Below are 24141 nucleotides of genomic sequence, written 5' to 3'. Positions count from 1 at the left end.
CAGGATATTCTCAGACCTATCCTCCATAATGACTAGCACAATCCTCCACCACAAAACTAAACTCACTCAGAAACTTTTGATCAAATTCCAGCTTCCACAGTGGCAAAAGGATTAAAAATGTCCACTGGACTTTCTAAAACCTTGATACCCAAAATTTTACCAAGCTTATCAATATTCTCCATTAATGTGAATGGCTTAAACTGTCCTCTAAAGAGGCACAGTTTAGCTGACTGGATACAAAAAGTCAGGCCAGATATCTGCTGCATACAAGAATCTCATCTTACGTTAAAAGATAAATATAGACTCAGAGTAAAGGGATGGTTATCTATATTCCAGACAAATGGAAATCAGAAAAATGCAGGTGTTGCCATTCTATTCACAGATAGATACAATACAATTCACAGATACAATAGGCTTTAAACCAATAAAAGTAAGAAAGGATAAGGATGATCACTTTGTATTTGTTAAGGGTAATACTCAATATGATGAGATTTCAATTATTAATATTTATGCACCCAACCAGAATGCACCTAAATTTATAAGAGAAACTTTAACAGACATGAGCAACGTGATTTCCTCCAGCTCCATGATAGTTGGAGATTTTAACACTCCTTTGACAGTGTAGGATAAATCCTCCAATAAGAAGCTGAGTAAAGAAATTTTAGATTTAAATTTAATCATTCAACATTTGTATTTAACAGACATCTACAGGACATTGTATCTCAACAAAACTGAATATACATTCTTCTCATTGGCCCATGGAACTTACTCCAAAATCAAGCATATCTTAGGTCACAAGTCTAACCTCAGCAAATTTAAAAGAATAGAAATGATTCCTTGTATCTTCTCAGACCACCATGGAATAAATTTGAACTCAGCAACAACAGGAATCTGCGTACTCATACAAAAACATGGAAGCTAAATAACCTTATTTTGAATGATAGCTGGGTCATAGACGAGTTTAAGAAGGAAATTACCAAATTTTTGGAACAAAATGATAATGAAGATATGAATTATCAGAACCTCTGGGGTACTGCAAAGGCAGTCCTAAGAGGGAAATTTATAGCACTGCAAGCCTTCCTCAAGAAAATGGAAAGAGAGGAAGTCAACAACTTAATGAGACATCTCAAGCAACTGGAAAGGAAGAACATTCCAATCCCAAACCCAGCAGAAGAAAAGAAATAACCAAGGCTTCAGCCTCGCTCTGGTCCCTGCGGCTGACGGCCAAACCGTGTGTCTCCTCCTCCACTGCCGCCATATTGTCTGTGTGAGGAGAGGGGAGAGCAGCCGCTACCACCACAGTTTGAAAAAAACAAGTCTGAAATAAGGTCTTACCCCCAGCTGCTTCTGAACACGGTGACTTGCCAGATCTCTAAACATCAAGTCCAGCTTTGTCCGCCAACCTGTCTGACATGTCAGGACCCGTGCCAAACAGGGCCAGAGTTTACACAGATGTTAATATGCACAGACCCCAAGAATACTGGGATTATGAGTCACATGTGGTAGAATGGGGAAATCAAGATGACTACCAGCTAGTTTGAAGATTAGGCTTGGGTAAATACAGTGAAGTATTTGAAGCCATCAACATCACAAATAATGAAAAAGTTGTTGTCAAAATTCTCAAGCCAGTAAAAAAGAAGAAAATTAAGCATGAAATAAAGATTTTGGAGAATTTGAGAGGAGGTCCCAATATCATCACATTGGCAGACATTGTAAAAGACCCTGTGTTACGAACCCCTGCCTTGGTTGTTGAACACATGAACAACACAGACTTCAAGCAGTTGTACCAGACGTTAACAGACTATGATATTCGATTTTACATGTATGAGATTTTGAAGGCCCTGGATTATTGTCACAGCATGGGAATAATGCACAGAAATGTGAAGCCCCATAATGTCATGATTGATCACGAACACAGAAAGCTTCAGCTAATAGATTGGGGTTTGGCTGAGTTCTATCATCCTGGCCAAGAATATAATGTCCGAGTTGCTTCCCGATACTTTAAAGGTCCTGAGCTACTTGTAGACTATCAGATGTATGATTACCATTTGGATATGTGGAGCTTGGGTTGTATGCTGGCAAGTATGATCTTTCAGAAGGAGCCATTTTTCCATGGACATGACAATTATGATCAGTTGGTGATAGCCAAGGTTCTGGGGACAGAAGATTTATATGACTATATTGACAAATACAACATTGAATTAGATCCATGTTTCAATGATATCTTAGGCAGACATTCTAGTAAGTGATGGGAACTCTTTGTCCACAGTGAAAACCAGCACCTTGTGAGCCCTGAGGCCTTGGATTTCCTGGACAAGCTGCTGCGATATGACCACCAGTCACGGCTCACCGCAAGAGAGGACATGGAGCATCCTTATTTCTACACTGTTGTGAAGGACCAGGCTCGAATGGGTTCAGCTAGCATGCCAGGGAGCAGTACGCCTGTCAGCAGTGCCAACATGATGTCAGGGATTTCTTCAGTGCCAACTCCTTCGCCTCTTGGACCTCTGGCAGGCTCGCCAGTGATTGCTTCTTCCAACCCCCTTGGGATGCCTGTTCCAGTAATGGCCCCATCTGTCTCCTGATGCCTGAGCAGAGGTGGGGGAGTCCACCCCGTTCTTGATGCAGCTTGCAGCTTGCTCCTGGTGGGGAGGGATGAAACACTTCAGAAGCACTGTGTCTGAACCGTTGCTTGTGGATTTATAGTAGTTCAGTCATAAAAAAAATTATAATAGGCTGATTTTGTTTTTTTCTTGTTTTTTTTTTTAACTTTTCATAACTCAGGGGATTCCCTGAAAAATTACCTGCAGGTGGAATATTGCACGGACAGATTTTTTTTCTCCCCTTCCAATTTAGTTCCTCATCACTAAAGAACAAAGAAAACCCCAAAGCCTCAATCCTGGCTACTGCGTTTGGGTGGAGATTTCTTCCCATTTTCACTATTGCTCCTCCACCATTCCAGACTTTGGGGGGTTTGTATCTCATGCTTTTCTCCAAAGATTACAAAAATGTAGCTTCTCAAGGGAGGCGGGAAGGATGGAGGCAGAAAGAAAGGAAGGGAGGACCCAATCTATAGAGCAGTGTAGTTACTGCTAGTCACTTCATATTTTACAGGAAAAGTGCTCCAGTGGGGTTATCCTGGTGACTCTAAATGGAAGCATGTCTTACTTACATTGAGATGTTGAAAATCTACCCAAAATGCCGACAGTTCCTAAAACCTTCTGTTCACTATGAATCATGTCATACTGACTTGTCCCTAAACCATTCATTTATGATTTTAGTTTTGGTTTATTTTAAAATTTTGATACCTTCCCTCTTCAGCTCTTTACCTTGGTCTTTTCCTCCTTCATCTCCCAACATGCTGACTCCATAGCTGGTAGGAGGGGGAAGGCAAAATCTTTGTTGTCTTTGACTTGACCACTTTGAATTCAGTTAGTTACTGGGCATAACTTAACTACTTTTTGCAAAGGAAACAAACATTGTCTTGTATAGGGTTCATGCTAGCAAATCTAAGAGCTAATGGGAGATGTGGTCACACTGAGTTCCATTTTAAGCTTTATACCTTCTTTTCCTCCTACCTTCCCTTTGCTTCACATGCCGTCCAGTGAGAAGACCTACTCCTCAGTCTTGTAAATGTGTCTGAGAGGTAGGAGCAGAGCCACTATCTCCAGTGAAACTGAAATGGTAGACCTGTAATTATGGGAAAACTATAAACTCTCTTGTTACAGCCCTGCCACCCCTTGCTGTGTGTGTATATATAATACTTTGTCCTTCATATGTGAAAGATCCAGTGTTGGAATTCTTTGGTGTAAATAAACATTTGGTTTTATTTATAAAAAAAAAAAAAGGAAAAAAGAAAAGAAATAACCAAAATTAGAGCGTAATTAAATTAAATTGAAAACAAAAGGATTATACAACAGATCAATAAATCAAAAAGTTGGTTTTTTGAATAGGTCAATAAAATGGATAAACCTTTGGCTAACCTAACCAGGGAAAAAAAACTAAAATCTCAAATTTCATTAATCAGAAATGACAGAAAGAAAATAACAACAGACTCATCAGAATTTCAAAAAAAAATTAATAAATATTACAAGAAACTTTATTCTCAGAAATATGAATATCTGAAAGAAATTGATCAATACTTGGAAGCATGCCACCTTCTAAGACTTAGCCAGAATTGAGTGGAAATGTTGAACAGGCCTATATTAAGTTCTGAAATAGCATCAGTTGATACAAAATCTCCCTAAAAAGAAAAGCCCGGGATCAGATGGCTTCACATCAGAATTCTACCAAACATTTAAAGAGGAACTAGTACCTATTTTACTCAATCTTTTCCAAAATATAGAAAAAGAAGGAATACTACCCAACACATTCTATGAAGCAAACATCATCTTGATCTCCAAACCAGGAAAAGACCCAACAAGAAAAGAATATTAGGATATTCTTTTCCTAATATTCAACAATATCCTAACAAACAGAATCCAGCAACACATCAAACAAATTATACACCATGATCAAGTGGGTTTTATCCCAGGGTCTCAAGGCTAGTTCAATATATGTAAATCTATAAATATAATTCATCACACAAACAAACTGAAAAACAAAAACCATATGATTCTCTCAATTGATGCAGAAAAAGCTTTTGATAATATCCAGCATTCCTTCATGATCAAAACACTTAAGAAAATTGGTATAGAAGGGACATTTCTTAAACTGATAGAGGCCATCTACAGCAAACCCACAGCCAATATGGTATTGAATGGAGTTAAATTGAAATCATTTCCACTCAGATCGGGAACCAGGGAAGGTTGCCCATTGTCTCCACTGCTCTTTAACATTGTAATGGAAGTGTTAGCCATGGCAATTAGGGAAGAAAAGGCGATCAAGGGTATCCATTTAGGGTCAGAAGAGATCAAACTTTCACTCTTCACAGATGATATGATTGTATATTTGGAAAACACCAGGGATTCTACTACAAAACTCTTAGAAGTGATGAAGGAATACAGCAGCATCTCAGGTTACAAAATCAACACTCATAAATCGGTAGCTTTTATATGTACCAACAATAGTCAAGCTGAAAAAACAATCAAGGACTCTATTCCGTTCACAGTAGTGCCAAACAAGACATCCTGGATTTTAAATACAGGAGAGGTTTTTGTTGGTGGTGGTTGTTTTTTTACTAATGGAGCAATGAAAGTTGTCCTGGGGTCCCAGCTCCCAAGCAGGGAAAACTAGACCAGTGATGTCCCCAACTTCCCCCTCCCCGATATGTGGGCTTCTGGGGATCCAGTGTTGTTGCTAAAACACCCCCACCCAAAGCTCAGAAGTACCAGGGTGCAGAGGGAGCAGATCCTGTTGGGTTTTAATTTTTTTTTTTTTTTTTGAGACACAGTCTCACTCTGTCGCCCTGCGTAGATTGCCGTGGTGTCACAGCTCACAACAACCTCAAACTCTTGGGCTTAAGTGATTCCCTTGCCTCAGCCTCCCAAGTAGGTGGGACTACAGGCACCCACTACAATGCCCAACTATTTTTTTTGTTGTTGTTGTCATTGTTGTTTTAGCAGGCCTGGGCCAAGTTCAAACCCACCAGTCCCACAACCACTGTGCTATCATGCAGAGCCACTTGTTGAGTTTTAGGCAAAAGAAAAATGTGAGTACCATTGCTGTACAGAGGCTGCCATCTACTGGCAGAAGGAGGCAAGAGAATTCAGCATTCCCAGCAGAGGACCTGGAGAGAGGAGGAAGAGGGCGAACAGGAGGGGAGAGGAGGAAGGAAGAAGAGAGAGCAGACGGGACATGAGACCAGCCAGCCATTGATACAGAAATGTACCCAACAACAGGGGACTGAGCCAGCTGGGGAGTCAAAGAGGAGAAGCCAAGGTGCTCGGAGTTATTGGGTGGTGAGGGGGAGCAGGGCTGCACCTACCGCTGGGAGGGGCCAGGCCTGACCACAGGTGAGCTGGTGACAGTGAATGGGTGTGCACATGAGTGTCTGTGGCACATCCGCACACAGGCTCTGGCCAATGACCTCTTCTTCTCCCTCAGCTCTCTGACCCCAAGTGAATGTTCAGCTTGGCCCCAAAGTTCTCTACACAGCTGATGATCGATCCCCCACCTGTTTTCCAGGAGTGCTTTGTCCAGCAGGAAGGAAACCTGGCTTGATTCCTCAGGCCTGGAATGGACATTTAAACAAAAGAAAAATAATTCCAAATGGTTTTGAGAGAATCTACCCAGGGCTATCCCTTCCTGGCCAGCCCCAAAGCCTCTGAACAACCAAAAACTTTAGGAGCCACTGCCACACCCAGCAAAGGCTGTGCTCTGCAGAGCCCCAAACCCAGGCAGCCCCCACCCCTGAGCTGAACTGAGCTACCTCTACTGGGCCTTGTGAACCAATGTGTGCAAAACAGGCAGGTCCCCCACAACAGCTCTTAAAACAGCACATTACTGCCTATGATTTTTAAAACATCTTCTTAATGTTTCAACTGGATATTGTTTTTCAGACCCAAAGGATTACTGAATAATGTGCTTTACTCTCACAGAACCCCTAGGAGTGTGTTCAAAGGTCAGGATTTTATTTTCCCACCCCACTCGCTAATTAAAAACAAAAACAAATTAAAAACAACTGCATACATCACAGTTACTGTGCCAGGGACTATATACACGTATGCTGTTTGAAGAGATCACTCATGGAGGTAGGTAGTTTTATTGCCTCCATTTTGGGTAAGGAATATGAGGCTCAGAGAAGTGAAGTAACTTGCCTGAAATCACCCAGACCATGAGAGCAGAGCTTCATGCAGTGTGGCCCCGCTAGGAGGATCTGACTTCAGTGCTGATGCTCAGAGCCTGTATAGGACACCAAATACCAGGATTCCAGGTTCCTAAAACACAGAGTATATCCACCCAAGGTCAGGGACATTACAGATACATCTATTATATGGATCTCCTTCACAGCTGTGAAAAATTGCTATTAGTGCTTTTAAAGCAGTTTTATCACAGGTTAAAGAAGCCTAGGGGAAAAAAAGTGGCAACCAGAGACAGCCAAATTCCTACTTAAATCTGCTGTTTGTTCCAGAGATGGCATTACTACATTACTTTTAGTAAGTAGCTTTTCATATGGAAATTTCTTTTCATCATAAAGATCCGTCTTTAATAGCATCATCCTTAAAACACACCTATTTTTTAATTCCCTGAGCATGGACATATAGATTTTTATAGTGTGTGCAAGCATACATTAATGTTAACTTCACTGTTCTCCTTTGTATTTTGTTAATGTCAAATCTTGTCAAGGTTTGTAAAACCTTGCCAAGTTTCTTAACTACCATGTTAATTCCAAGACCTGTTAGGTACTCTTTTGACATTTCAGGACAGAACAAGGCAGTAAAAATAGATTAGAAACAGCTTGTATTATAAAATCTAGAACTTGACAGACAGCAGAATTACATTTGCTGAATGTTTTTCACTTTTCCCTGTGCCATATATTGAGGACTGTGTCCAATTATGAGTGCAAGCTCCTGGGTGACTTCACATTCATAAAAGCTATAAAGGAATCACCCTTTGTCCTATCTTAGTGGTGTGGGTACACAGATCACATGCCTTTTCCCCTTTTCCCAAAGTTCAAAGTCCAATTAAGATAAGTTCTGACAAAAGATACCCCAGAAGGGTGAGGTCTAGGAGAACAGGTCTTCTCAAAGAGACCACAAGGATACACCTGCAGTGTCCACTCCATGGTGACTCAGCTCTTGGGAATTTATAAACTTAACTTCTTGGAACTTGGAAATTTTCACTTTTGTGAAATCCTGTAGTTCTGTGGGGTCTGGAATAGCATCTCCCGCTTGATTCAAACTGGCCAATGAAAAAGGTACCTATGGGCTGGAACTTTTTGACTGTAGATAAAAAGAGAAAGACCGGGCAGCGCCTGTGGCTCAGTCGGTAGGGCGCCGGCCCCATATACGGAGGGTGGCGGGTTCAAACCTGGCCCCAGCCGAACTGCAACCAAACAAAAAAAAGAAAAATAGCCGGGCGTTGTGGCGGGCGCCTGTAGTCCCAGCTACTCGGGAGGCAAGAGAATTGCTTAAGCCCAGGAGTTGGAGGTTGCTGTGAGCTGTGGAGGTTGCTGTGAGCTGTGTGAGGCCACGGCACTCTACCGAAGGCCATAGAGTGAGACTCTGTCTCTACAAAAAAAAAAAGACCAAGTCAGTCTGGGAGTGCAGCCATTTGGAATTCTTCTATGCCATAAGCATCTGGCCAGTAAATAAAGACCTTCCTTTTATAAACATGGTGTTTGGGTGTACTTTCTCTCCATTGGGCCTCATCTTCCTGCAACATTTTCATGAGGAATTTCCTCAGGCTTCAGCCGTGGGTGGACCAGCAAGCACCCAGAAGGTGCCCAGGGTGCTAGGATTAGAACTTGTCTGAGATTATTTCATAAGAAGAAAATGTAAAATAAACAACAATAACAACATGATTTCACCATGGTTTCTCAGACAGAAAAAGCGGTCCTCCATGTACTCAGATAAGAAGAGAGAAAATCTCCATCATTTTCTGAATTGAAGAAGGTAAACAACATACATTCACTTTGCTGCTTATACAGAAGAAAATGAACAATGAAACCCTCATATGTTTTTAATTATGAAGAATGGCACGACAGTCATAAAAAAGCCAAAAGACATCAACTGTGTTACATGAATATTAAATTTGTTAGTCATCCTAGCCCTCAAGGAAACAGAGTTCAAATAATTTTACCAAGATCTCCACTACTCCTGTCATATTTTAAGTGTGTATCCAAAATTATGAAGCTGGTCATCTGAAAAATGAGACCAAACCTGAGAATTTATGAAATAGACCTAGTACTGATCTGAAACTAATATAAATAGACATCCATCAATTAACTATAGCTTGGAAAACAGTCAATAAAAGAGTAATAGAGAATGACGTAACTTATTTTTACAAAAATGTATTTATAAATTCATAGGAAGTATCCAGAAGAATAAACATTGTTAATAGTTTCTTCTATGAATCAGGTGACATTGGAGGAAAGAGGATATTTTTCTCCTCGTAAATATCTATGTGACTTGACTTTTTTATGGTCCAAGGACTCTGCTACATACCTCATTCCTGAAGATCACTATGTTCACATTCAAAGTACTCACCAATGGCACTACCTAATCTACACTTCAAAGCAATTTTAGAATTATTTTATTTCTTTGAATGTCCATTGAAGCTGTTGCTATATTACAGTTTATATTGTGAGTATCAGTAAAATGTCTTTTTAAAAAATATTTCCTTTATCTTCATGTAACAGAAATATCATTGGGGGCCATATCAAGAAAGTAAGGAGGGTGTTCCAATACAGTTATCTACTCACTGGATAAATAGTCATTCACACACAACATATGTAAACTGATGTATTGTCAATAATGCTAGACTAATGAGTTAGTAGCCAAGATTTTTAGTTAAGATTATCCTAACTCGGGCGGCGCCTGTGGCTCAGTCGGTAAGGCGCCAGCCCCATATACCGAGGGTGGTGGGTTCAAGCCTGGCCCCTGCCAAACTGCAACCAAAAAATAGCCGGGCATTGTGGCAGGCGCCTGTAGTCCCAGCTACTCGGGAGGCTGAGGCAAGAGAATCGCTTAAGCCCAGGAGTTGGAGGTTGCTGTGAGCTGTGTGAGGCCACGGCACTCTACCGAGGGCCATAAAGTGAGACTCTGTCTCTACAAAAAAAAAGATTATCCTAACTCAGGCAGCACCTGTGACTCGATGGGTAGGGAGCCGACCCCATATACTGAGGGAGGGTGGCAGGTTCGAACCCGGCCACAGACAAACTACAACAAAAAAAAAGCATCGTGGTGGGCACCTGTAGTCCCAGCTACTTGGGAGGCTGACACAAGAGAATTGCCTAAGCCCAGGAGTTGGAGATTGCTGTGAGCTGTGACACCACAGCACTCTACCAAGGGCAATAAAGTGAAACTCTGTCTCAAAAAAAAAAAAGAAAGAAAGAAAAGAAAAGAAACATCCAAGCAAGACACCAAAACATGTCAGTGAAAACACAACTGTGAGGCACTAATACACCCAGATTATGACATTTTTCTGAGTTGTTTGTACAGTGCTGTAACTGTAAGTGCGTGGTGTCAAGTTCACAAACTTAATTCTCAGATCTCAAATCAATTTCTGTATAATGAGAAAGAGATTAAAAAGTAAGGGTTGTTACCATTTGATATTTGGGTAACAGATTGGCTTTCGTCTATTTTATAGCATTTCTTATTTCAGAGCACAAATTTGTGAAAGCCAAGAGAAAAAATTAAAACAAAGAAATCACTGTTGCAAAACATGTCATGATTATCTTTATAGGATAAGAAACATTCTTAGTGAAAACTAGTCAGAACCCAGTACTGCTCCAGCTCACTTCATAAATCTGGCATCTGCCAAGGGACACCAAAGGACAGAGAATGCCAAGTATTACTTTTCTCCTCCACCAACTGCCACGGACCACCCAGTCGGTGGGCTTCAGTCCGAGGGAGAGCAGGGAGAAGGAGCGAGGAAGGTTGAGAGGTCGGCGCAGGAATGACAGTCTGACACACTACGGGTTGGAGTATGCAGCTGTAACTTTACTGTGAAAGCATGCAAGTATTTATACACTTTTTTTTACAGGCAAGGGGCGTCATACACAAGAGTTATTTTGAGTTAGTGGGAGAGTTACAATCATTTACTTAGATGTACAGATTTTTCCTTTATGTTTGCAGTTTCTCATGCTTAGGTAAGCTTTGATTGCTCGAGACATTTTCAACAACAATTCAATTGCTCTGCCTTTTGTTGATAACAGTCAAAAGCATGTCCAGACTAAACAGTACAAAGTTTAACTCACTATAAAAGAGCTGGTCTCAGCATGGTTGTGAAGTTGTTTGCTTCTTCCTCTTTCCAGAGATAACAAGGTTTGCATTTTTTTGCTAACTGCTCAAGGCAGAGGGAAGGCTGGCATAATTTCTTACTTCTCTGTTTATCCTGCTTTCCCTGCCTTTGCGTGATTGTACTATTTTGATTTGTATAGGATCATTGTCTATTCTAGTTATAAATGATTCTTCTTTTAATAAAACATCTATACATTGTCTGAAATCATTGGTATTTACTGTGAAGGTATTTATTACTTAAACATCTTAGTGCCTGACTTATAGGCAGTATTGAGTCTAGCAAGCTCGTGCCTTATCTCATCCTGCAGTGCAATGGGTCCGGCCCTGAGAAAGCACATTGTGATTAGTATCAGAACACACAGACCTATGCTAAAGAAAAACAAAGTGATAAATTTTAAAGATTGCCACGGTCGTTCAAGCTCCTGCGGGTGACTTGGCACGTAGAGCACCGTTTCTGATGCCGTTTGTGCAGGGGTCGCTGGGGGCGAAGCTCCGTGGAGCACAAGCCTCCTTACCGACGCTCTAAACGCGGTCAGCGCCGCCTCGCTTCGGCAGCAATGCCGTGGGCGCGGCAACCAACCTCTTATTTGTGCAGGTTTCCAATCATTAAGTAGAAAATTCACTCAAAATGGAATGTGTACCCCAGGGGATACAGGCGGAGAGACACGGAGTTAAAGGTACAATAGTCAAAATAATATAATGCTTAGATACCATCAGATGAATGTCTAACACTACTTCATTTACTACCCTTGGGTATTTGAAAATAAGAATTCATCTATTCCAGGCTTTTCTTTCTTTTTTCTTTTTCTTTCTTTCTTTTTTTTTTTTTTTTTTTTTGAGATAGTGTTACTTTGTCACCCTCGGTAGAGTGCAGTGGCATCACAGTTCATAGCAACCTCAAACTCCCAAACTCTTGGGCTCAAGTGATTCTCTTATCTCAGCCTCCCTACTACAGGTGCCTGCCACAATGCCAGCTATTTTTAGAGGTGGGGTCTTGCTCTCACTCAGACTGGTCTCAAACTCATGGGCTCAGGCAATCCACCCGCCTTGGCCTCCCAGAGGGGCGTGAGCCACCATGACCAGCCTTTGTTCCAGACTTTTCGATGAAAAGAATAGGGGCATTACATGAAGATTGGCAGGGCCTTATTGGTCCATATCTCATAAAGTTGTCAATCACAGCAGCCATGTCTATTAATACTTTATGTTTAAAAGTGTACAGACTTTTTGTGGTGGTTGACCTAATTTTAAGTGGACCTCAATTGGGTTGGTCCTGAGGGCTTTCCTACGGGGAAGCTCTTCCCAGATAGAGAAGTTTACCTAGATGTTGATTTCTTCTGGCCATTTGTCCTCATCCTCCAGATGCTGGAGAAACACCTACTAGTCATGTTCTTGCAGTGCTTGCATTGGAAGGCTATTGTTTTCTATAGAAAATGAAATCTGAGTATATAATTTAGACAAGTGGACTCAGCACCTGTAGCTCAAGCAACTACACCGGAGCTAGCGGGTTCAAATTCAGCTCGGGCCCGCCAAACAATGACAACTACAACCAAAAAATAGCCAGGAGTTGTGTTGGGCACCTGTAGTCCCAGCTACTTGGCAGAATGAGAACTTTCTTAAAATTAAGAGAATCGCTTAAGCCCAAGAGTTGGAGGTTGCTGTGAACTGTGATGCAATGGCACTCTACTCAGGGCAACAGCTTGAGACTCTATCTCAAAAAAAAAAATTTAGACAAGTGTCTCCCAAGCAAGAGAATGAGAATATCAGGCATCTAAAGGAACCAATGAGCCACCTCTTTTTCTTCAATTCAGCATGCAAGAGGTTTAAGAAAGAATTGGTGTTCTAGCTGTCCTGTCACTCCTGCCACAGAGCCAGATTGTTTAGTCATAGGAAAGAGTGCAACATTTGTTAGAAAGTCTTGGCCCACACAGCTTTCCATAGGTAGAGAGAGACAACCCATTGGACAGGGCATCCCTACAGACATTGGGCCAAATTGTTGCTGTCCAGAAAGCCATAATTGTCATGGAGAGAGCAATACCTGTGGACAATGCTCTGCCCATCTCAGGTGGCCAGAGTTCTCTGAGCCCTGCATTTTCCTACCCAGAATCACATCATCAGATTCCAGTAGCAGAAGTCATCCCTTACAAAGCATGTACCCCCTATCTACACTCAATTCCTGGGTTTCATACTTATCTGTGGTTGGGTACCTCTTTTTGGCCTTTGCCTCACCCAGTCTTCATGCTCAGATGATGTCCCCGTCTACCTTGATTTTTTCCAGTGACTATAGTGAAAGAGCTGCTCATTGATTCAGCCTGAGAGGAGTCTGGAGTCTCTTCCTGGATCTTTTTCAAGGAGTCTGTGAAGAGGTTTAACGCAGACCATTTGCCTCCAGTTTAGGTGTGGCTAATGAGAACTTTCTTAAAGTTAAAAAGAGCCACCAATTATGCAGTAGGTGAAAAACCAAGTACAAACACCTTATATGATTGAGAATGTCACAACTCAAAAAGGGCAGCAAGGGGTCAGGAGCAATGGCTCACATTTGTAATCCTAGCACTCTGGGAGGTCAAGGGAGGAGGATCACCTGAGCTCAGGATTTCCACACCAGCCTGAGCAAAAGCGAGAGCTCCCCATCTCTAAAAAAGAAAAAAAAAAATAGCTGGGCATTGTGGTGGGTGCCTGTAGTCCAAGGTACTCAGGAGGCTGAAGCAAGAGAATCACTTGACCCTAAGAGTTTAAGGTTGCTGTGAGCTATGACACTACAGCACTCTACTGAGTATGACAAAGTGACACTCTGTCTCAAAAAGGCAAAAAAAGGCGGGGGGGGCAGGAAGGGCATGGAGTCCTGTTTGTCCCACAACCAGAAATGGTCCACTGTGGCCAGAGTCCACACTTGTGAAAGAAAATATATGTTGTTCAAGTGTGGTTACACATACATATTCTGTCATCTAAACTTAGGAACAGAAAGCCAAGAGGTGTGAGGAGTGAATTAAAGACACAGAAAAAGGAGTAAAAATGTCAGGCAGTTGAGAAAAAGAGGCTGGTGTTTTAAAGGATCAAGATGGCTCCTTTTTTTCTTTACTTTGATTTCAGGGTAGTAACTGATGACCTTGAGTTTAATAATCTTGATTTCAACACCCACAACTAATCAAATACAGCTTAAGGCAAGCAGAACAAACAGAAAGGCAAATTTATTTTAATTCCATAATGGCAGAGTGATGGTGAATAACTGACTTAATTGTTTTTATCAGTTTCAACATATACACAAGCAATCTTAAGACTTTTTAAACAAAGTCTGATACCAAAAAAAAAAAAAAAAACAAAAACTGTTGTTTTAGAGATTTGTTTTTAGTTAGGCCAACTTATTCACATACAAAATGTTTATAAATTCACCTTTGCAAATATTATGCCTTACACAGACCATTTTGACATGCTGAAGCCCTATCTTTGTCAGAAGTTTTCTTCTTACACCATGACTTAGTTTAGGACAAACATTGGTATATTAGATTTTGTCCTACACAAAATTATTCCCTTTCTTTTTAATGTTCCTTACCACCTATGTTTCTTCATATTCATGGCTTTCCTCACGTCTATCTCCTACATACTGAATCCTTCTTGTTTTAATTTTCTATTTTGATAGAAAATTGCATCCCAGCCAAGTCTTTTATAAAGGCCTGAGAAAGGAGGCCTGTAGATTTAGGTCTCTAACCTAAAGTTAAGACTTCATTCAAACAATCTGGTAGGGCCATTGGAAAGCACTAAAAGAGATAAACAAAAATATCATCACCCAGTGAACAGAGGGACTTTAGAGAGCACATGGGTTTGTATTTTACCTTCCATTTTGAAGAGAGATATAGGAGAGGGAAACAGAGGCCCTGAATATCCAGGGAGAGCCAAGGAGTGGCTCTAATGGTATGAACGTTGGTTTGTTTACTCTGACAGAGACAGCTTCTCAGCAATCAGCCTTCCCAGTATCAGAAAGGAGAGCTTAGTTCTGAAGCTGGAGTGTGTCCATCAGACAGAAAGAGTTCCAGACTGTCAGTGCTGGGTCAGGGATTTCAGAGTCTAGAAGGTGAATGTGAAACCCTGTCTCCTAGAGAGGGCAATGTCACTTCCAGTGAATCTCTCTAGTAGTGAGGGCATAGTCTTAGCAGAGGCCCCTTCGTGAGCAATTTTTTACTTTAGGAACCCATGGTCATAGTAGGGAAGGGCTCAGGCCTTGTGTCTTCTTGATTGAGCCTCTAGGGGCACTCAGTGCCTAATAACCTTCTTCCCTAGAGATAGCAACCATTTCAAAAGTGTCCTTCTGCTCTTAAGACCTATTGCTGGCCTGGCTTTCTCTCTGTCTCCTCATCCCCATTCTGGTTATCAAGACCTGAAAAATCTGGTTTAACATTCTGCTTATGTATCCTGAGGCCCTGTTTAAGCTTTTGAATATCAGCACTAACTGGAAGCTGAAGTGCCTTGTCAAGGTGAAGAAAAAAGCAGATGGAGCAGGGGTAGGTAAGGAGCTACATTACCTGTAATTGAAGACAGTAAGAGAGATGTAGGAGTAGTAAAGAAATATCCAGCGGGGAGAGGGAATTCAGAATGTCCATTAGCTTATTTTGCTGAACATGTATATTTTCCTCCCAGATTTTGGTAGCAAAATGTCATATGTTGACCAGATGTCAGGTACACATTTTGTTCCAGGTACCAAAGAATGGTTACTACCACCAAGACAGTGGAACAAATGAGCAGAATAAATAGATACAAGTGTGCAAAAGGACAAAGTTTATTAAGGACAGTACACTCCAGACAAGGAACACATCTACATTTTCAAGTGGAGAAGACCCTGGGATAAGTAAGATGTTTCCCTTTACACAGATTTTCCAATTCTATGTTAAGTGGCATGGAAGTAAAATATTCATGATTTCATGATTTCACTTAGAAATGGGAAAATCTTCCAGAATAGAGAGTCCTCCCATTTCTACCCCTATAGTCAATGATCACTATTTGTCATTGTAATTGTAGAGTGTGATCGAACTGGTGTAAAATGTACTATGTTAATGAAAATAGGTCACTTGAGCCTACTGTTATCTGACTTGTACGCCCACTCCAAAGACTCCTTTTTGTGGCCTCAGCCATATCTCTACATTGTGGCCTCTACCTCTGAGACTCATTTTTGTAGAGCAAACATCAACTCAGTTTTTGGAAGCCTTCTTGAAATGCCAGCTTTCCTTTCTTGGAAGCCTCCTCTGCTCAATTTGTTCCTCTTATTATGGATAAAGGATCTCCCAGCATTGTCTGTTCCAGTTTCTCCTTAGAGCTATCTAATAGGATAAACACAACTATAAGGCTCTGAGACATGACTGGCATTCGAAGAATATTTTTTTCATATGAATTATAATTAGAAAAGCATGACATATATTGAAAGATATTGTCACACTCTACATGTATATAGAATTTCTCTATGAATTCTGTTATGTATTAAAATATGGGAATACTCATTATAGGATTCAACACTTTCTTCCCATTTGTAGAGGTTTTCTCTGTTATAAATTTTTCATTTATGAAAATGCTTTGAGCACAAGTTAAACACTTGCCAAGTTTTTCACATTTGTAGATTTTCTCTTCAACATGAATTCAGTTGTGTACAGAAAACTGTGACTACTACTGACATAAGACTTTGCCACATCTTCATAATGTTACCATTTTTCTCTGCTATGATTTCTCTTATGTTTACTGAGGGTGAGGACCAGTAAAAATCTTTGCCACATTATTCGCATTTATAAGATTTCTCTCCAATATGACTTTTCTTATGTGCATTACAGTTTTAGCTCTATTCCAAGTCATTACCACACTATTCACATTTGTAGGATTTCTCTCTGGTGTGAATTCTATTTTTTTTTTTTTTTTGGCCAGGGCTGGGTTTGAACCTGCTTAGCATATTACGAAAACCAAGTAAAGGTACTACCACATTCTTCATATTTGGAGGATTTCTCTCCTGTATGATTTACTCCATGTATAGTGAGGATTGAATGTGAGTTAAAGAGTTTGCCACACTGTCCATATTTATAAGGTTTCTTTCTAGAATGAATCCTTATATGTCTAGAAAGGTTCACAATACTAATTAAAGGCTTTGCCACATTTTTTATCTTTATAGAGTTTCTTTCCAGAATGAATTCTTTGATGTACAGTAAGGGTTGAGTACAGGATATAAGCACTTGCCACATTCCTCCCATTTGTACAATTTCTCTCCAGAATGAATTGTTTGATGTTTACTAAGAAGAGTTGAACTATGTTTAAAGGCTTTGCCACATTATTGACATTTGTAAGGTTTCTCTCAAGAGCGAATTCTTTGATGTCTACAAAAGTTTGAGTATTGGTCAAAGGTTTTGCCACATTTTTGATATTTGTAGGGTTTCTTTCCAGAATGAATTCTTTGATGTACAGAAACATTTGAGTACCAGTTGAAAGCTTTGCCACATTCTTCACATTTGTAGGGTTTCTCTCCAGAGTGAATTCTTTGATGTCTAGAAAGGGTTAAAGAACTATTAAAGCCTTTTCCACATTCTTGACATTTGTAGGGTTTCTCTCCAGAATGAATTCTTTTATGTCCAGAAAGGTGTGAGTAACGCTTGGTAAGTTTGTCACATTCCTTAATAGTTGCAGGATTTTCCTCCAGTAACAATACTCTGATGGTTACAATATTTTGCTCTGTGGCTAAGATACTTTCCCTAATTTTCACAGTTAATGAATATCTCTCTCCAGTATGGAATCTCTTAGGCTTAGACAGGCTTGAGCAAGATTTGAAGACTCTGCTACCTTCTTTGCATTTGTATTGTTTTTCTCTGATATGAGTTACCTTAAGTTCTGCAATGTCTGAGCAGAGGTTAGAGGCTTTCCCATACCTTTTACATTTAAAAGTTTTCTCTATGGTATGTATCATCTTATGTCTATTTGGATTTGACAATTATGTGAAGACATTCAAGCATTTACTACATTGGAAACTTTTGGCACGGGTAGCTGTTAAACATAGGTCAAGTCCACTGTAACATACTTTCTGCTGCTTACACTCTCGGGACCAAAGCTTTGATATCTTCTCAGAATCATCTCTGGGAATAAAATATTTGTGCCCAGCTCTTGCAAAAGGTCTTCAATAGAATTATTATATAGAGCCGAAGGAAATTTAAATAATAACAATTTTAGCCACTGACTTTTTATCAGAATTGAGTAAATATGCATTACACATTTTATCTATAAGCTCATGCCAAGAACATTAGGAAGATGACATAATACAGTATACAGGCACTAACTATCTTAAAGATAAATAAATGTTGCATGTACACACTGCAATTTGGGGAATTTGCAAAACCACATAAGAATTTGGAGCATAGCAGGTAAGCAGAACTTGTAGAGAAAAAGTAGAGGTTGGGCATTGGCTCATGTTTTTAATCTTAGAACTCTGGGAGACTGAGGTGAATGGATCACTTGCGCACAGGTGTTTGAGATCAACCTGAGCAAGAGTAAGACCCCATCTCTACCACACATAGAAAAATTAGTCTGGCATGGTGGCACATGCCTGTAGTCCCAGAAATTTATAAGCCTGAAGCAAGAAGATCTCCTGAGCCCAGAAGATTGAGGATGCTGTGAGCTATGACAACACAGCTCACTACCCAAGGTGACAGAAACTCAGTCTCAAATACATACATACATACATAAATTTGTGTGTGCATATATATATATAAAATAAAAAGAAAAATATAGTCAATAATAATAATTAATAATAAAAGAGCCAAATGGAACAGAAAGAAAAGTTTGTCATATTTACCCACCACAGACTTTATGCCATCTTAATACAGAATGGTGAAAATGGAAGTAAACTTTCAAATCCCAGCTGTGTCCTAAAAAAAAAGCTGACACCTGTGTTAATCCTTCTTACTTTTGAGGGTCTTTCCAAAGAAAGTCTGGAGTCTCCCATCAGTAAGAGTGCTGAAAGGAACAGTGCTATGGTTTATAAGACAGACTTGGGGTGCTAAATTCAAAGGGAAAATGGTATAGCAGCAAGGAGACTCTAATACAATAGACAGATTTACATCTAGCAAGTGATGACAAGCTCTTAGGAGGAAATGTGGGAAAATGCTTCAACTAAAAAGCAACCAAACAATTCCACAGTCAAAATACTGTCCCAATGTAACGGTTGTTGCTTTCCTTGTACAATGTGTGTCAGAGTACAGTAGGATACAGATATATCACAGTTTGTGAAAAGTAGCTTTTCTAATCCTCAAAAATCAATGAAAGATTGTAATACATACAAAATACAATACATATGTACGTATATGTAATACATACATAACCCAAGGAAACAAAATAAATAATCTGGAATCAACCATGAAAAATAGAGATGTCTGGCTCAGCGCCTGTGGCTCAAGCTGCTAAGGCGTCAGCCACATACACCTGAGCTGGTGTGTTCTAATCCAGCCTGGGCCTGCCCAACAACAATGATGGCTGCAACCAAAAAAAAAAAAAAATAGCCTGGCATTGTGCCAGCACCTGTAGTCCCAGCTACTTGGGGCAGTGTCTGTGGCTCAGTGAGTAAGGTGCTGGTCCCATATACTGAGGGCGGTAGGTTCAAACCCGGTCCTGGCCAAATTACAAATAAATACAAAACAACAAATAAATAAATAAATAAATGAAACTACATCTGCATTATATTGTACATATTAAATGAGTGAATTATACAGTATGTAAATTACATCTCAATAAAGTAGTTACAACAATTTAAAAAGAAAAAAAAAAAAAAAGTCCCAGCTACTTGGGAGGCTGATGCAGGAGAATCGCTTGAGCCCAAGAGTTGGAGGTTGCTCTGAGCTATAATGCCAGGGCACTCTACCCAGGGTGACAGCTTGAGGCTTTGTCTCAAAAAAAAAAAAAAAAAAAGTCTAAATTACCTTAAAACTTTATCTAAATAATGCTAAATACGTAAAATAGGAATGATACAGACAACTAAATAAAATCAGAAATATGAAGGTATCAAACAAAAATAAAAGCATAAATAAACAAATTTTTCACTTGAAGAACACAATGAAAATGACTGAGCAGTCTCAAATGTAAGAAAAAAGATACAAAATATTGTGAAGCTCACCATACTTCAGCTAGGGGAAACCCAAAGAAACCCATAAGAAGAAGGTGAAAGACTTCTCGCGGGACCTTGCTAGGGAAGAGGCTCCATCCAGAAGGAGAGTTAAAGGACAAAAATTCAGCAAGTAACCTGGTGGATTTGAGCTGCACTAAGAGAGAAGGTTGTAGAACGCACGTCAACCCCGCTGAGGTGAGCTGCGACCACAAGGATACAAACAAAAGGTACAAAATCCATCACCAAGCAGACAGGAGTCCCCTCCCCCATGGGAATGGCTCAGAGTGCCCCACAAACAACCGATCAGAGTTCAAAGGTCCTCCCACTACACTCCATGGGAGAGACCCCCTAAAAGTTGGACCTACCTCCCCTACTAGGGTGCCACGGCATCCTCCTGCCAGGCATAAAACTGTATAAACTGTATATAGTCTCTACCTGGAATTCTGAGCTCCCAGCACTCCCCTTCGCTCACACTGGGGTCTGGAGGCCAGTCCCGGTCGGTTGGCGGAGACAGGACTGCACCGGAGTGGTAGTTCCCTGAGGCACAGTGCGACAGCCATCTTTTGGTGACAATACGGCCAGGCATAAAACTGTGTAAAGCTCTGTGTGTTCTCTGCCTGCAACCCCAGGCTCCCAGCGCTCCCCACACTCCCCTCTGCTGTCACTCCAAGGTCTGTAGGCCTGTCCCCCAGGGGTCCGGACTCTTGGGCGATTGTTCGAGGGGTGTAGACAGTGCTGGGTTGCAGCCTGTCGGTGCAGACTCTGGGGTACGGGAGCGGAGAGAGGACGGTTGGCCGGAGCGGCCGTTGCCTGAGCCATAAAGCAGCGGCCCTCTTTTGCTAGCAATATGGCTCACTACAGAATATTCTGAAGCCACACCCCCTGTCTCCCTGGGCAACCAGAGACTCTGAGTTTGCCTGAGGCAACTCCAACTTGCAAACCAGGGAAACTTCCAGAGTGGGGCTGACCCAGAGGTCCACTTTACTAAACCTAAGATGCACCTGGGCCTCAGGGGATCATCAGTCTATAGACAATACAGGAGCAAAGACAAGCTGATTTGGAGCTCAATTCAGCTTCTCTTCTGCAGGGAACTGGAGAGTTGTTCTGTTCTGTTCTGTCAGTAACAATCAGGGGCGAGACTGGACCTGAGTGAAAACCCCTCAACCTTCATCAAGCGCCCGAGGTTGTCAGGCCTCACCTCCTCCTGCTGGAGAGAGGCAGAGCACAGTGGCCTGGCAGACTTCCTCGTGATTCAGGCAGGTACAAACTCTTGGAATACTGATTCACTACAGGCAACTGGGTCAGCCAACTTCAGGGCTATCAGTGACTGGATGTGAAGTGGTGCAAGGTGGGGAAGGAGGCAGCAAACTTCCCAGACTGATTTATTGGCTGGGTGGCTTCTCCTGACTCCACGCAGCACTGGAGCAAGCCACACCAGAGTAGTCACCAGACACCTGTGATCCAGTTCCCAGAGGTCTCTAAAACTCTCTCACCTGAGACAGGTGCAGACAGAGACAATTGATTTGGACCTTTTTGAACTGAACCAATCACCTGAGGACAAATCAGGTGGTGCCCTGGGTGCACGGTGAAGGTTTGATTTTTCTTCTCCAATTGTTTGCCGGTGGGGGGCGGGGTGACTTAATTGCTGACATTTCTCCACAGCTGAGACTTCAATCCAAAGTATCTGTTTCACTAGGGTGGAACAGAAACCAGCTGAAAACAAGACAGAACCACTTAGCCCCACCACACCAGACAGGGCCCCAGTTTCTCAGGCAACAACAATGTACGGGCCCTCGACAAAGCTCTAGGGGAAAAAATCGGAGGGAGTAAAACAACCATGGGGTGGAATCAGCGAAAAAACTCCGGTAAGATGAATAACCAGAATAGATCAATCCCACCAAGGAAAGATATGGCAGATGCAATTGAAGATCCCATTCATAAACAACTGGCTGAGATGTCAGAAATCGAATTCAGAATTTGGATTGCAGATAAGATTAACAAAGTGGAATTAGGAATTCGAGGAGAAATTCAAAAGTTGTCTCAAGAATTTAACGAATTTAAAGACAAAACCACCAAAGACTTAGACACACTGAAGCAAGAATTTGCAGCCCTCAAAGATATGAAAAATACAGTAGAATCCCTCAGCAACAGAATGGAGCAAGCAGAAGAAAGGATTTCTGACACCGAAAATAAAACCTTTGAACACTCCCAAACTCTCAAAGAGGAAGAGAAATGGAGAGCAAAAACGGATCACTCTCTCCGAGAGCTCTGGGATAATTCGAAAGAGGCGAATATCCGAATCATAGGGGTTCCAGAAACAGATGAAGTGGCCTCGCTGGGCACAGAGGCCTTCTGCATAAAATTATGAAAGAGAATTTTCCAGACATGCCTAGAGATTCTGAAATTCAGATAGCAGACAGCTTCAGAACCCCAGCATGACTCAACCCCAATAAGACATCCCCCAGGCATATCATAATTAACTTCACTAAAATTGATATGAAGGAAAAAATCCTCAAGCTGCCAGGAGAAAGAAAACCATTACCTTCAAAGGGAAGAATATTAGAATGACTGCAGATCTCTCTGCTGAAACTTTTCAAGCCAGAAGAGGGTGGTCACCGACTTTTAATCTCCTAAAGCAAAATCACCTTCAACCCCAGATCCTGTATCCAGCTAAAATGAGTTTCACTTATGATGGAGAAATTAAATACTTTAATGACATTCACATGTTGAAGAAATTTGCCATAACCAAACCAGCTCTTCAGGATATTCTCAGACCTATCCTCCATAATGACCAACCCAATCCTATACCACAAAAGTAAACTCACTCAGAAACTTTGGATCAAACTCCAATTTCCACACTGGCGAAAGGATTAAAAATGCCCACTGGACTTTGAAAAACTCAATACCCAAAACTTCACCACACTTATCAATATTCTCCATAAATGTGAACGGCTTAAACTGTCCTCTAAAGAGGCATAGGTTAGCTGATTGGATACAAAAACTCAGGCCACATATTTGTTGCATACAAGAGTCGCATCTTAACTTAAAAGACAAATACAGACTCAGGGTGAAAGGATGGTCATCCATATTTCAGGCAAATGGTAATCAGAAAAAAGCAGGTGTTGCAATTTTATTTGTAGATACAATAGGCTTTAAACCAACAAAAGTAAGGAAGGACAAGAATGGTCACTTCATATTTGTTAAGGGTAATACTCAATATGATGAGATCTCAATTATTAATATCTATGCACCCAACCAGAATGCACCTCCATTTGTAAGAGAAACTCTAACAGACATGAGCAACTTGATTTCCTCCAGCTCCATAATCGTCGGAGATTTCAACACTCCTCTGGCAGTGTTGGATCGATCCTCCAACAGGAAGCTGGGCAAAGAAATCTTAGATTTAAACTTAACCATCCAACATTTGGATTTAGCAGACATCTACAGAACATTTCATCCCAACAAAACTGAATACACATACTTCTCATCAGCCCATGGAACTTACTCCAAAATCGATCATATCTTAGGTCACAAGTCTAACCTTGGTAAATTTAAAGGAAAAGAAATTATTCAATGCATCTTCTCGGACCACCATGGAATAAAACTTGAGCTGAGTAACAACAGGAATCTACATACTCATACAAAAACATGGCAGTTAAATAACCTTATGCTGAATGATAGCTGGGTCAGAGATGAGATTAAGAAAGAAATCGCCAATTTTTTGGAACAAAACAACAATGAACACATGAACTATCAGAACCTCTGGGACACCGCAAAGGCAGTTCTAAGAGGGAAATTTATTGCACTACAAGCCTTCCTCAAGAGAATGGAAAGAGAGGAAGTTAACAACTTAATGGGACATCTCAAGCAACTGGAAAAGGAAGAACATTCCAACCCCAAACCCAGTAGAAGAAAAGAAATAACCAAAATTAGAGCAGAACTAAACGAAATTGAAAACAAAAGAATAATACAACAGATCAATAAATCAAAAAGCTGGTTTTTCGAAAAGCTCAATAAAATAGATAAACATTTGGCCAACCTAATCAGGAAAAAAAGAGTAAAATCTCTAATATCATCAATCAGAAACAACAAAGATGAAATAAGAACAGACTCCTCAGAAATCAA

The 24141-nt window shown here is 40.9% G+C and overlaps 1 pseudogene; it reads left to right on the top strand.

Moving 5' to 3' along the window:
• Window positions 1-1384: 1384 nt before the first annotated feature.
• Window positions 1385-2869, top strand: LOC128572755 (casein kinase II subunit alpha-like; annotated as a pseudogene).
• Window positions 2870-24141: the final 21272 nt, after the last annotated feature.

Source organism: Nycticebus coucang, chromosome 20 (genome assembly GCF_027406575.1).
Source record: "Nycticebus coucang isolate mNycCou1 chromosome 20, mNycCou1.pri, whole genome shotgun sequence".
In the NCBI taxonomy this organism is placed as follows: domain Eukaryota; kingdom Metazoa; phylum Chordata; class Mammalia; order Primates; family Lorisidae; genus Nycticebus; species Nycticebus coucang.
The sequence above is the reverse complement of the archived record's forward strand: the minus strand, read 5'-3'. Positions and strand labels throughout refer to the sequence as shown.